The sequence below is a fragment of the Palaemon carinicauda genome, chromosome 6 (genome assembly GCF_036898095.1).
Source record: "Palaemon carinicauda isolate YSFRI2023 chromosome 6, ASM3689809v2, whole genome shotgun sequence".
NCBI lineage: Eukaryota > Metazoa > Arthropoda > Malacostraca > Decapoda > Palaemonidae > Palaemon > Palaemon carinicauda.
Window position 1 is genome coordinate 102,306,962 of NC_090730.1, and position 12,249 is coordinate 102,319,210.

The window sequence follows — 12,249 nt, forward strand, 5'->3', positions numbered from 1 at the left end:
TATATTCTATTGCGAAACGACAGATTTTACTGTAAGGTATCATGTGCAAGTGTGTGTCGTGTCGACCACCGCCCTTGGCTGAGGGGCAATCAGACAGCTTGGTTGCCATAACTAGGGGAGGTAAACTTAACGGCAGTATACAAGCCACCCGTTGAGATACTACAGCTAGAGAATTATTGTGTCCTTTAACTGGCCATACAGTACTACAATGGATCCCTCTCTTCGGTTACGGATCATTTTTAATTTGCCTACATATACACCGATTAGTCTGCCCTATTATACCTACATTTTCCTCTGTCCCCATACACCTGATAACAATATAGTTACCAAAAACTCTTCTTCACTTAATTATTATTATTATTTTCATTATTATTATTATTATTATTATTATTATTATTATCATTATTATTGTAAGCTAGGCCATAACCTTAGTTGGAAAATCAAGATGCTATAAGCTTAAGGACTCCAACAAGGAAAAAAAGTCAAGTGAGGAAAGGAAACAAGGAAATGAATAAACTACAAGAAAAAAATAAACAATCAAAATAGAATATTTCCCGAACACTAACAACCTTAAAATAGATCCTTCACATATAAACTATAAAAACCTAAAAAACAAGAGGAAGAGAAATAACATAGGACAGCATGCCCGAGTGTACCCCCAAGCAAGAGAACTGTAATTCAAGACGTGGAAGGCCATGGTACAGAAGCTATGGCACCAGAGAACAAGGATTTGATTTTGGAGTGTCCTTCCCCTAGAAGATCTGCTTACCATAGCTAAATAGTCTCTTCTACCCATACCAAGAGGAAAGTAGCCACTGAACAATAACATAGTTAACCCCTTGAGCAAAGAAATGTTTGGTAATCTCAGTGTTGTCAGGTGTATAAGGACAGAGGAGAATGTGGTAAGAATGGGCCAGAGTAATCGGTGTATGTGTAGGCAAATGCAAAATGAGCCGTAACCAGAAAAAAGGGGTCCAATGTAGTACTGTCTGGCCAGGCAAAGGCACCAATAACTCTCTAGTGGTAGTATCTCAACGGGGGATGGTGCCCTGGCCAACCTACTACCTAAAAAGGGGTTACTACTGCACTAATTGTTCAGTGGTTACTTTCCTCTTGTTAAGGGTAGAAGAGACTCTTTAGCTATGGTAAGCAGCTTTTTTAGGAGGCCCCTCCAAAATCAAACCAATATTCTTTAGCCTTGGGAAGTCCCATTGCCACTGTATCATGGTCTGCCACTGTCTTAGGGTAGAATTCACTAGCTTGGCGGCAAACTCAGACGCACTATTCTATCTGTTATCTCTTACTTTTGTTTTCTTTGAAAGGATGTGTTAGGCAGGCTTAATACAGTAGAAGGGCCATGGATGCCTGGTGGTTTATCAAGAGGTTGTCTTCGCCTTGTCTATTTCTTTATCTTTCTTACAATTATTAATTTTCAAAACCATCCTTACTGTTGAAGTGTATATCCTGGAGGGTACTTGGTGTACCATATGTTATCTGTTATTCTCTTTAAGTTAGCAAGAAGAGGTTATTTTAGCACTTGTTGGAGAATTGGTAATGTTACTCCATTATGTAAATGTGTTTGTGGTTGCTCAGTCCAGCTGACTTTTTATCCCTCATTTTCCATAACTACCAAATTATCTAAAGACTTTGAACGTCTTTGGCAAAAAATCTAAAAAAGTTTGCTGAGGGTAATCATCTGTTCCTTAGTTTGCAATTTGGCTTTCGTAAAGGCCTTGGAGCATGTGATACCATTCTTAAATCTCCAATGCTGTACAGAAATTCCTTGAATGTGATCAGGAAGTTTGTATGATTGTACTCGATTTTAGTGCTGCCTTTGACTGTGTTAATCATGAGACCCTTGTTTTCAAACTCGAGCAGTTGGGTGTGGATGGGTCATTTCTTAGTATCATTACTGAATTTCTAAGTAGTAAATTGTAAAGAGTTGTTTTTGATAGGAACCATAGTGAGTATAGGAATGTGATATCTGGTGTTCTTCAGGGTAGTGTTCTTGACTTATTACTTTTCCTACTTATATATATATATATATATATATATATATATATATATATATATATATATATATATACATACATATATATATATATATATATATATATATATATATATATATATATCTGTATCTATCTATCTATCTATCTATCTATCTATCTATCTATCTATCTATCTATATATATATATATATATATATATATATATATATATATATATATACTTATAACGTAGAGTTTAGTCTAGAAAACAAGCTCATTGTGTATGAAGATGATGTTGCACTCTTTGCCTCAATCCCACCTCCTGAATATAGATCTGGGGTTACTATATCCCATAATAGAGATCTAGTTAAAATTATGGTATGGTGAAAATTATGTGGCATGAAGTTAGACCCTAGCAAATCTCAAAGTATGATTATAAGTAGATCGAAGATATTGGCTCAACATTCGGATCCCAGCACTGATAATGTAGTATTTGAATCTGTATGGCTCTTTTAAAAATTTAGGTCTGATTCTTGATAGCAGATTTACTTTTAAGAAACACATTCTTTCTGTCTTTTTTTACAATAGCACAAAAATTTGCTTATTGAAAAAACCTTTTAGTGATCAATCTATTCTCAAGAAGATCTTTAATTCTTTCATTCTACTTTGTTTCGAGCATTGGTCTCCTGTATAGTCTTTAGCTACTGAATCTCATATTAATTTGCTTGACAGGTACTTAAGGTTTATTGAATTTCGTATGCTTGATCCAGATGTTATTATTATTATGATTATGAAAATATCCTATTGAGGAAAGGAAGTAAGGAAACAGATAGAATAGCTTAGAGTGTACTCTCACGCACGACCATTCTAACCTAAGACAGTGGAAGACCATGGTACAGAGGCTATGGTACTACCAATTACTATAGAACATTGGTTTGATTATGGAGTGTCCTCCTACTAAAGCTGCCTACCGTAGCTAAAGACTCTTTTCATACCCTTACCAAGTGGAAAGTAGTAGCTCCATCGAACGAAGAAAGTTTTTTTTCGGTTATCTTAGGTTTTTCAGGTGTATGAGAAAAGAGGAAAATGTGAAAAGAATAGGACAGACTATTCAGTGTACGTGTGGCCAAAAGACAAATGACCCGTAACTTGAAATACATTATACGGTGGGCACAACTGGCCATACTACCAGCTATTCGGGCAAAATTTGTGTGAAATCGTGGGTGTGACGCAAGGGACACGCAACAGTCTTGGACCTCGTAGGCCGCCGTATACCAGCCGCAGAATCTTCACTCGCTGCACTAAAATGTTCTACGGCAGTCAAGAAAATTTGTAGCCGCAGACAGGACGCACGTGTGACTAACGTGCAGCTTACGTGCCGTAGGATTTTCTGTGGCATGATCTCCGCACATTTGTCCTGCGTGTAACTTGCATGTAACTTGCGTCACAAGTACGAATCATGCACGTTTGTCGTACGGAATTAAAAGAAGTACGTGGTCTGTGCGTGCACCGTAAGATGCAATTGCAGCAAAAGTAGGTGTGTAGTACAATGACCGGACGACGTTAGTACTAATGCACGATATTTAGATGATTTTTCAGGGTATATATTCTGCTGCTGCAAGTACATCACACGTACTTCACCCGTACTGAACACTCAACACATTCACTACCAATTACATCGCAGGAGTTCATGGCTACGACTGAAAAATTCCCAGACACGTACGGCTAAAAAATTCGTACGGGGATTTGCGCCCAAGGCTTTAGAGAGACAACGTGAAATCTAAGAAAGAGACAAGAATGTCTGAATTAAGTTGTACAGTACAGGCTATCGTCGAATGAAAACAACTACCATGAAGAAGTTATTTCCTAATTTCCTCTAATAAAAAAAATTATACATCAGGAAGAAACATCTTCACCACACTTCTATACTTAGCCTTTAAAGTTTGAATTTTAAGAATTCATGCGTTGTTACTCAAATTATATTAACATTCTTCGTTATATATAAAAACATTATTTTTCATATTTATTTAATATAACATATAGGTTATCATTCTGAAGGCGATCTTACTTTATCCCAAGCCTGCTGGATTGGAAGGGAAAATGAATATAGTGTCATAGCACTCTCAGAATACTTTGGGTGTTACTGCAAGGGACCAACAGAAAGCGTTGGAAAGGCAACATATTTCTTTGACTGAGTCAGATGAGGACGTATAAAGTGTTTTTAATTTGTATGGATGGGATGTAAGACAAATATAAAGAGGGACCAGAGAGTAAAGAGTGGATCGCTCTTGTGAGATCTTTTATGGAAGTAGAATATGCGAGTCACCTGACATTCTTAAATGTATCCGAAAAGAAATGAATAACGGAAGAAAATATATTGAACTATGCATTTGAGGAAAGACCTGGTTAAATTTTGGTTTAAAGTGGTCCGTCCATCTCATGCGGCATAGTGGGTCATCCAAATTTTATAATTATATTCAAAAGTCCTCCGACACCCGGGGCAAATCGTTTGTCAGATACCTCTAGTGTCAATATAACAAAACATTTTGACACTATTACTGCTTCTAGAAAATGGGCGGGGCCTTGTCCAACTTCAGGTAATGTATACAAATGTTACAAATCAAGTTGCCATATTTCCTTCTGAGGTATCATTTGATGACTCGACTATCCACAGCAAACACAAAACACACAGACATATATACGTATATATATATATATATATATATATATATATATATATATATATATATACATATATATATATATATATATATATATATATATATATATATATATTATTTGTCATTCACTACTGTTTTTAGGGAGGGGCCCAATAGGCACTATAAAAGGAAGGGTCGGGAGGGGGGATTTCCAGGGTCAGTCTGACTCTGAGGAAATAGGGAAGTTATTTGTGATTCAAGTGTTGTGGAGAGAGGTTAAATGAAGGTTCTTGATAAAACTTTTAAATTATTGCATCAATGTCTAAATCTAATTTGATAATTGTTAATGATCTAGCAAATATTGCTAACTTAATGCAAGGGAATGTGTCGTCACATATGCTGTTTATCCTCCTCATGGATTTCGTAATGCGTAGAATAGTCAGTCAGAGATGGTGGAGAAGGATTGGACTGGATTGGTGATAGGAATTTAGCAGACCTAGAGTATGCTGATGATGCAGAACACCAGAGGATTTGCAATGCTTGCTTACCAGAATGCATGAAATATCACATTAAGTTGGGCTGAAGATAAATAGAAGAAAGACAGAGATGATGAGAACGGAATATGCAATGGTAGATGAAATATCATTGGAAGGAGAAAGGATTAATAAGGTAGAATCATTCAAGTATTTAGGAACTATGATCTCAAATACAGTCTTTAGAATTAGAGTTTAGTGAAAGATTGAAAAAAGCAAATTAGACAATGGCTAGGTTGAGTAAAATTTGGAAATCAAATCGCCTGAATTACTTATAAACATAGACTATATATCAGCTTAATGATATCGGTATTATTCTATGGACATGAGTCATGGTATGACAATGAAACCATCTCCAATAGATTTAGTAGATTTGAAAACAAAGCCTTCAAAAGGATATTGAGAGTTGGATGGCAGGACAGGATTAGAAATGAAACTATAAGAAAGATTACTATAGTGCTATATGTGGATGAGATCATATGAGGGGTAGATGTAACCTGTCTTTAAATGCCCAAATAAATAATGCAATAAAACTGCTGGTTATCATCGAAGAAATATTGCGTTTATAAAAAGTACCTGGATGAAAATTTTTTAAAGAAACTTGTGTTAAACTGTGTTATTACCAGGATTGACTACTGCAACTCTATCTATTGCAATTTACCAAAAGTGAAACTTAAGAAATTATAAAACATAATAAACAGAGGAGGCAGACTGATAAAAGGTGTCCCACCCAGAGAAAGGATCACCCTTATACAAATCGATTTACACTGGCTGCCGATTAAAGCGAGAATTGAATTTAAAATATGTACAATAACCCATCAAGTTATCAGAACCGGTCGTCCAAAATACTTAAGAGAATAGTTACAGATGGCTTCAAACTGTTGGAACCTAGATGTATATCTACTTTAGGCTCCAGAGCCTTTAAATATGCGGCCCCGAGACTATATAATAAGCTCCCACGAAAAATTCGAATGATTGAAGACATTAAGGCTTTCAAGAGGACAATGAAGACTTTCTTATTTAAACAATCCTACAACCGTGACGATTTAACAGTAAATGAGTAATACGTGATCTGAAACGATAAATACTCTGAACGAACAAGGTAAAACGACAGCGGAGGTCCTGTAGAGAGTGGGGTTCTCCTGCTGTATGGGACCGGAAAAACAACCATCAAAGTAAGTAAGTAATCTCTTTGCACTCCCCAAGAGAGATTAGTTCACCTAACGTTCAGATGGGCTCCACATGGAACTAGAAGATTTCGAAAACGGAGGCGTACATGGCTGAGGACTATGAAGCGCGAAGTGGGAGATGGTGAATGGAGAAGTATTGCATCAACAGGCGTATGAGGAGATAATGATGAATCTATTATTAGTTGATTTGAAATAGTTAGGAACAGTATCAGTAGCAATAGAATAAAGTACCTATTGTTGTTTAAAGGCTGATTAGTAACGAAAGTTAAGTATTAACCTTGCATAATAGATAATCTGTGATGTATACTATGAATACTGATGACCGCATAGAACTTTGAATACAATCAGAGTTTAGTTAACTGAATAAAAAAAAAAGTTATATTGCGGTGAATAAAAGTACAGGAAACAGGTGCATATGCAATTCAAGCAAGGCATAGACGCAGCAATCATGTATTTATCTCAACATTGCATGAGGGCTCAATGTGAATGCGTCTTAGGAAAGGTGTTTATTTTAATTGCTACACTTCATTGAGTGGTAATTTCTTGTACGCTAATATCCATTTTTTAGCTTTTAACAAAACCTTTGAAAAATTTCTTTCATTGACATATTCTATAAAAATGTTGCTTACTCCCAGAACGACGCAATAATCTGAAAATTTCAACACAAATGTGGAATAAAATAATTTTCCCACAATGTATCTTCCTCTAATTTACTAAAGAAAGAAAAAAAAAACCGCGCAAATGACCTAAGCACAAAACAATTCCCTGCGCATACACACTGACTATAGGTTATCAATGATCATACAATTGCTAGTAACTCTATCTTGAAAAAATTACATAGCTTGGAGACCAAGCTGTCATCTTATCAATTTCATGTACAACGTTCTTATAATCTTACCTTAAATAGGCTTATCTCTATATTTTAAAGGCCCCTTTTACAGCATCCTTTCTTAATGACCAAGTTGTTGAGTTTGCACAGCCATGTGGGGCGGGATGTCGGCCTTTGGGCCTGGCGAATTACTCTAGATCACTGGTTCCCAATTACTTATGTTCATGACCCCACTTTTTCCAAAATCCTGGCTAGCAGCAAGCTCGTTACCCCCACACCATATCTATTATTTTGAACATGATTAATGTAAAACAAACTCTTTTAGTTGGTTGAACCTTCCTTTATTCGATTATTATTGAAACAAATATATCAAGAAGTACTATTACTTCTGTTGAAAATAAAGAAAAAAAATGTATACATATAATAAGGCTGAAAATAATGGAGAGAATATATAATTGAATTAGTGTTCATCAGGGTAACAATGGCAAATAAACAAATAAATACTTTTGCTGTACATAAATAGAATAATTTCATAGAAATAATCAGACCAGTTGAAAATAAGTGGATATATATATATATATATATATATATATATATATATATATATATATATATATATGTACATATACATACATACATATATATATATATATATATATATATATATATATATATATATATATATATATATACTTGTAAATCTTTAGTAGGGTGAAAAATGACAACGTAGGTTTGAGATCATTTTAGTAATGCAAGAAGATAGTTTTGTAAGAGAAGTGTACATCTGATGTCATTCTCTGGGCTCAATCTATTTCTCTCCTTGCTTCGAATCGTCAAAATAGCTGGAAAGCCCGCCTCACACTTGTAAGTAGACCCAAATGCTAAGAGCATTTTTTCTGCTTCTATACATGACAAAGGGAACTCTTTGCTACGGCTAATAAAAAATGAAGAAGATTTCATGGAGTTAAATTCCATTTGTGTGAGGTTGTTTGCTTTTATTACAAGTATTTCTTCTGCGAGTCCATTTGGTTTATCTAGCAGATGTTCAGTGTTACATGTGAATGGATTCTGAATAGAAGCATAGTTAAATGGGTTAATTTCAGGGAAATATTCTTCCATCCTCAGACGCAGGCTATTTAAACACGCACTCATTATACTCCCCATAACACTCAAGGGTACAGAATCAGTATCTTCTAAATACTCCCCTAACTTAGAAAATGCAGCTATTATGCCAGTTTTAAATTTTGTGTCCCAAAAATTCAGTTTGCTACGAAATGCTTGTATTTTTTTATTCAATGAGATAACATTTTCTTTTGGTCCTTGCAGCGGTTTTCAGGGCATTTATATGCAAAAATATGTCCACTAAATAGCACATAATTCAAATCCATTTTGGATCCATCAGTTTCAGTGCTAAATTATGCCCCTTATCGTCCTAAAACATTTCAATCTCAGTTTTGAGCTGAAATACTCGTTCGAGAACATATCCTCGGGATAGCTATTAGGTTGGAGCATATTACAATAAACAGTGATGTTCAGAATCAATGTCCCCTCACAAAGAACTAAACAGTCTCGAGTTTAAATCACTTTACTCAATGTGATTAACTATTTTCATGACGTCACACTTCATCTCCTCTAAATCAGGTTGTAAAGAATTTACTACCAGTGCTTGACGATGGATAATACAGTGTTATAATAACTGAGGGATTTTCCTTTTTCACATGCTCCAAAAAACCCGAGTGAGCACCTGGCATAGCTGGCGCCCCATCTGTTGTGACTCCAATGCAGTTTTCCTAATCTAGTTGCACATCTGCTTCATTAAAAAATGCATAAACATTTCTGAATACATCTAAACCCTTTTTAGTCGTTTCAAGCGGATTGCACATAAGTAGATCTTCTTTAGTTTCCCCTTTTCCTTTGTACCGGATGTATACCATTAATTGTGCATACTAGCAACATCAGTTGTTTCATCCAGTTGAATGGTGAAGATACCACTGTCTCTTACCTGTAAAATTAACTGATCCTTGATATCATTTGATAGTTTATTTATCCTACACTTAATTGTGTTGTTGGATAGTGGTACCAATTTCAGTCTGTCAGCCTGGTGAGGTCCAAATATAATTTCTGCCATGCTTACTATAACTTCCAAACTCCTCTGAAGTGACAACTAATTGCCGGCGAGAGATACTGGGCGTTCGCTAGTATTTAACTTTCTAATCCGTTTAATAATGATAAACATACACAGACAGACACATGCTCACACATACAAACACACACATATATATATGTATATATGTATGTATGTATGTATATATATATATATATATATATATATATATATATATATATATATATATATACATATATATATATATATATATATATATATATATATATATATATATATATATATATATATGTATATATACACATACACACACACACACACATATATATATATATATATATATATATATATATATATATATATATATATATATATTACAGCACCTGTCAAAATAAAATCTGTCATTACCCCCAACAAAAGCGAAATTACTCCCAGTGGAGTAATTTACCCCATTTGGGAACCACTGCTCTAGATAGATGGGTGATTAAAAAGTGAAAAATACATTGCTATCCATGAGGCTCTAGTTCAGAGTGTTTGATCAATGGCTATGCCAGCTCCTCAGCCAATCAGGGTAGTAGTTAAACCATAGTTTCTACAGGTGATGCAGTAAACGGGGAGAAGGGGAAGACAAAATATCAAAATGTCTTGAACATAAATTTTTTATTGTCCTTTTTATCAGTGAATCACACAGCTAAGGAGCAATATCTTTGGAATCTTTCAAATTTTCTCTTACTAATTAGATTTTACTTTCTGAGCTTCTTCCTCTATCCCTTAACATTTTGTGTTAGATCTTCATTAATATTTGCGTTATTTTTTTATTCTTTATTCATTTATTTACTAAACTAAATGAATGGCATCATGCAACAGCTTCACTTGACCATTCCAACCTGGAACCGTTTGTAATTTGTGTGAAGCCAAGACAAGATATTCATTAGCTGGATTCAGAAATAGGGCATTTTAATTTTCATTTGAATTTTAATTTTTTCAATTCTTTAAAATCTCCATTGAAACTGAAGAAACCCCTGGATTGTGAAGCACGCTTCCATGAATAAAAGGTTTCACTTAGATTTTTTTTTTTTTTTGTAGTTTCTATCACATTCTTTTATCATTATACCAGTCAACGAAAATATCTTGGTTAATTTTAAAGCAAAGGGGCAAATTATCCTAAAAAACCCTTTTGTAACGAGCATATTAATTGGAGAACTTGCGGTATGTGGAGGACGACGTAACGTAATGATCTAAGTAGATTAAATTCGAGCCGGGCAAATGTTGACATAAGGATTCTTAGGAAACAAATCCTCCAAACTCCCAAAAGACAACAACTCATTAATTACAGATTTTTTTTTTTTCTTAAAATCACCTATTAATTGGATCAGCATTCAAATCCAACAAAACAATCTCGTTATCTATACTCTGTGATAACTACCTCCAAATTTGACATAAAACCTTGGTAATTATCAAGCGAATTAAACCTCTTGTAAATTTACGATAAAGGTTGAAGCAGCAATGTAGCAAAGATTTCACTGTATATGTTTAAAATTTTAGTCCAAATGTTAACGGTAACTGCTCTTGGCCACGAAGACAGGCGATGAGACGGCAAAGCTCACTGGAAAGGGAATGTAAAAAATTTGATGAATAAAGGGCGAGTGGCTTACGATCTAAAGACTAAGATGGCACAGCCCCTTGAATATAAAAGACTTTGGTAATATATTAAAGTAAAGTATCCTTACGTATTAGGAAATGTTGGGAGTTGTGAAGTCTATCTAGTATTTGAAAAATATCACTGAGTTTATGGAAGACTAATGCAATCAGTTTTATTAGTAACATTGCGTAGTCATGACAAAAAAAAAAAAAAAAAAAAAAAAAAAAACGTCCTCAAGGACGGTATAACTAATTTCTCGTATTTAATTAATAATATTTTTATAGCATCGAGTCATAAATCAAACTATTTTTTCCATCATTGACTCAAAGAAGACTAATGTTGGAACAATGGCATCCAATGGACTCAAAGAAGACTAATTTCCGAACAATTTAATGTACCTGTTAATAGAAGGAATTCTTTAGCCATAACACTCCATTAATCTCCACATGGTTTATCAGATTCATATATATATATATATATATATATATATATATATATATATATATATATACATATATACATACATATATATATATATATATATATATATATATATATATATATATATATATATATATATATATTTACATATACATACATATATATATATATATATATATATGCATATATACAGTGTATGTATATATATATTAATAAATATATGTATATATATAAATATGTATATATATATATATATATATATATATATATATATATGCACATGTATATATGCATATATATATGTACAGTATATATATATATATATATATATATATATATATATATATATATATATATATATACATATATATACAGTATATATATAAATATATATATATATATATATATATATATATATATATATATATATATATATATACATATATATATATATATATATACAGTATATATATATGTTGGAACAACGCTATACATGGTATACGTTTGAGAGAAATCACTATTCACGTTAGTGAGGAAATGCTATGTATGTTTCAGAGGAATTATGTATATAGTGGCTGAATAGATGCTGGGGAGAGGACTGGCAGAAGTACAGATCTTGTGGGGTGTCAGGCTGTATCTCTCTGGCTTCTAAGCATGGGTTGGTCCTATGTATATATATATATATATATATATATATATATATATATATATATATATATATACACTGTAGAAACCTCTTACAAAACATTCTCGTAGCGTGCATGTACAAGGTTCTAGCGGCGTCAAGTTTGCTAACTTGGCATTTTGAAGTAGGGTATTATTGTTGCATGGCGAGGCA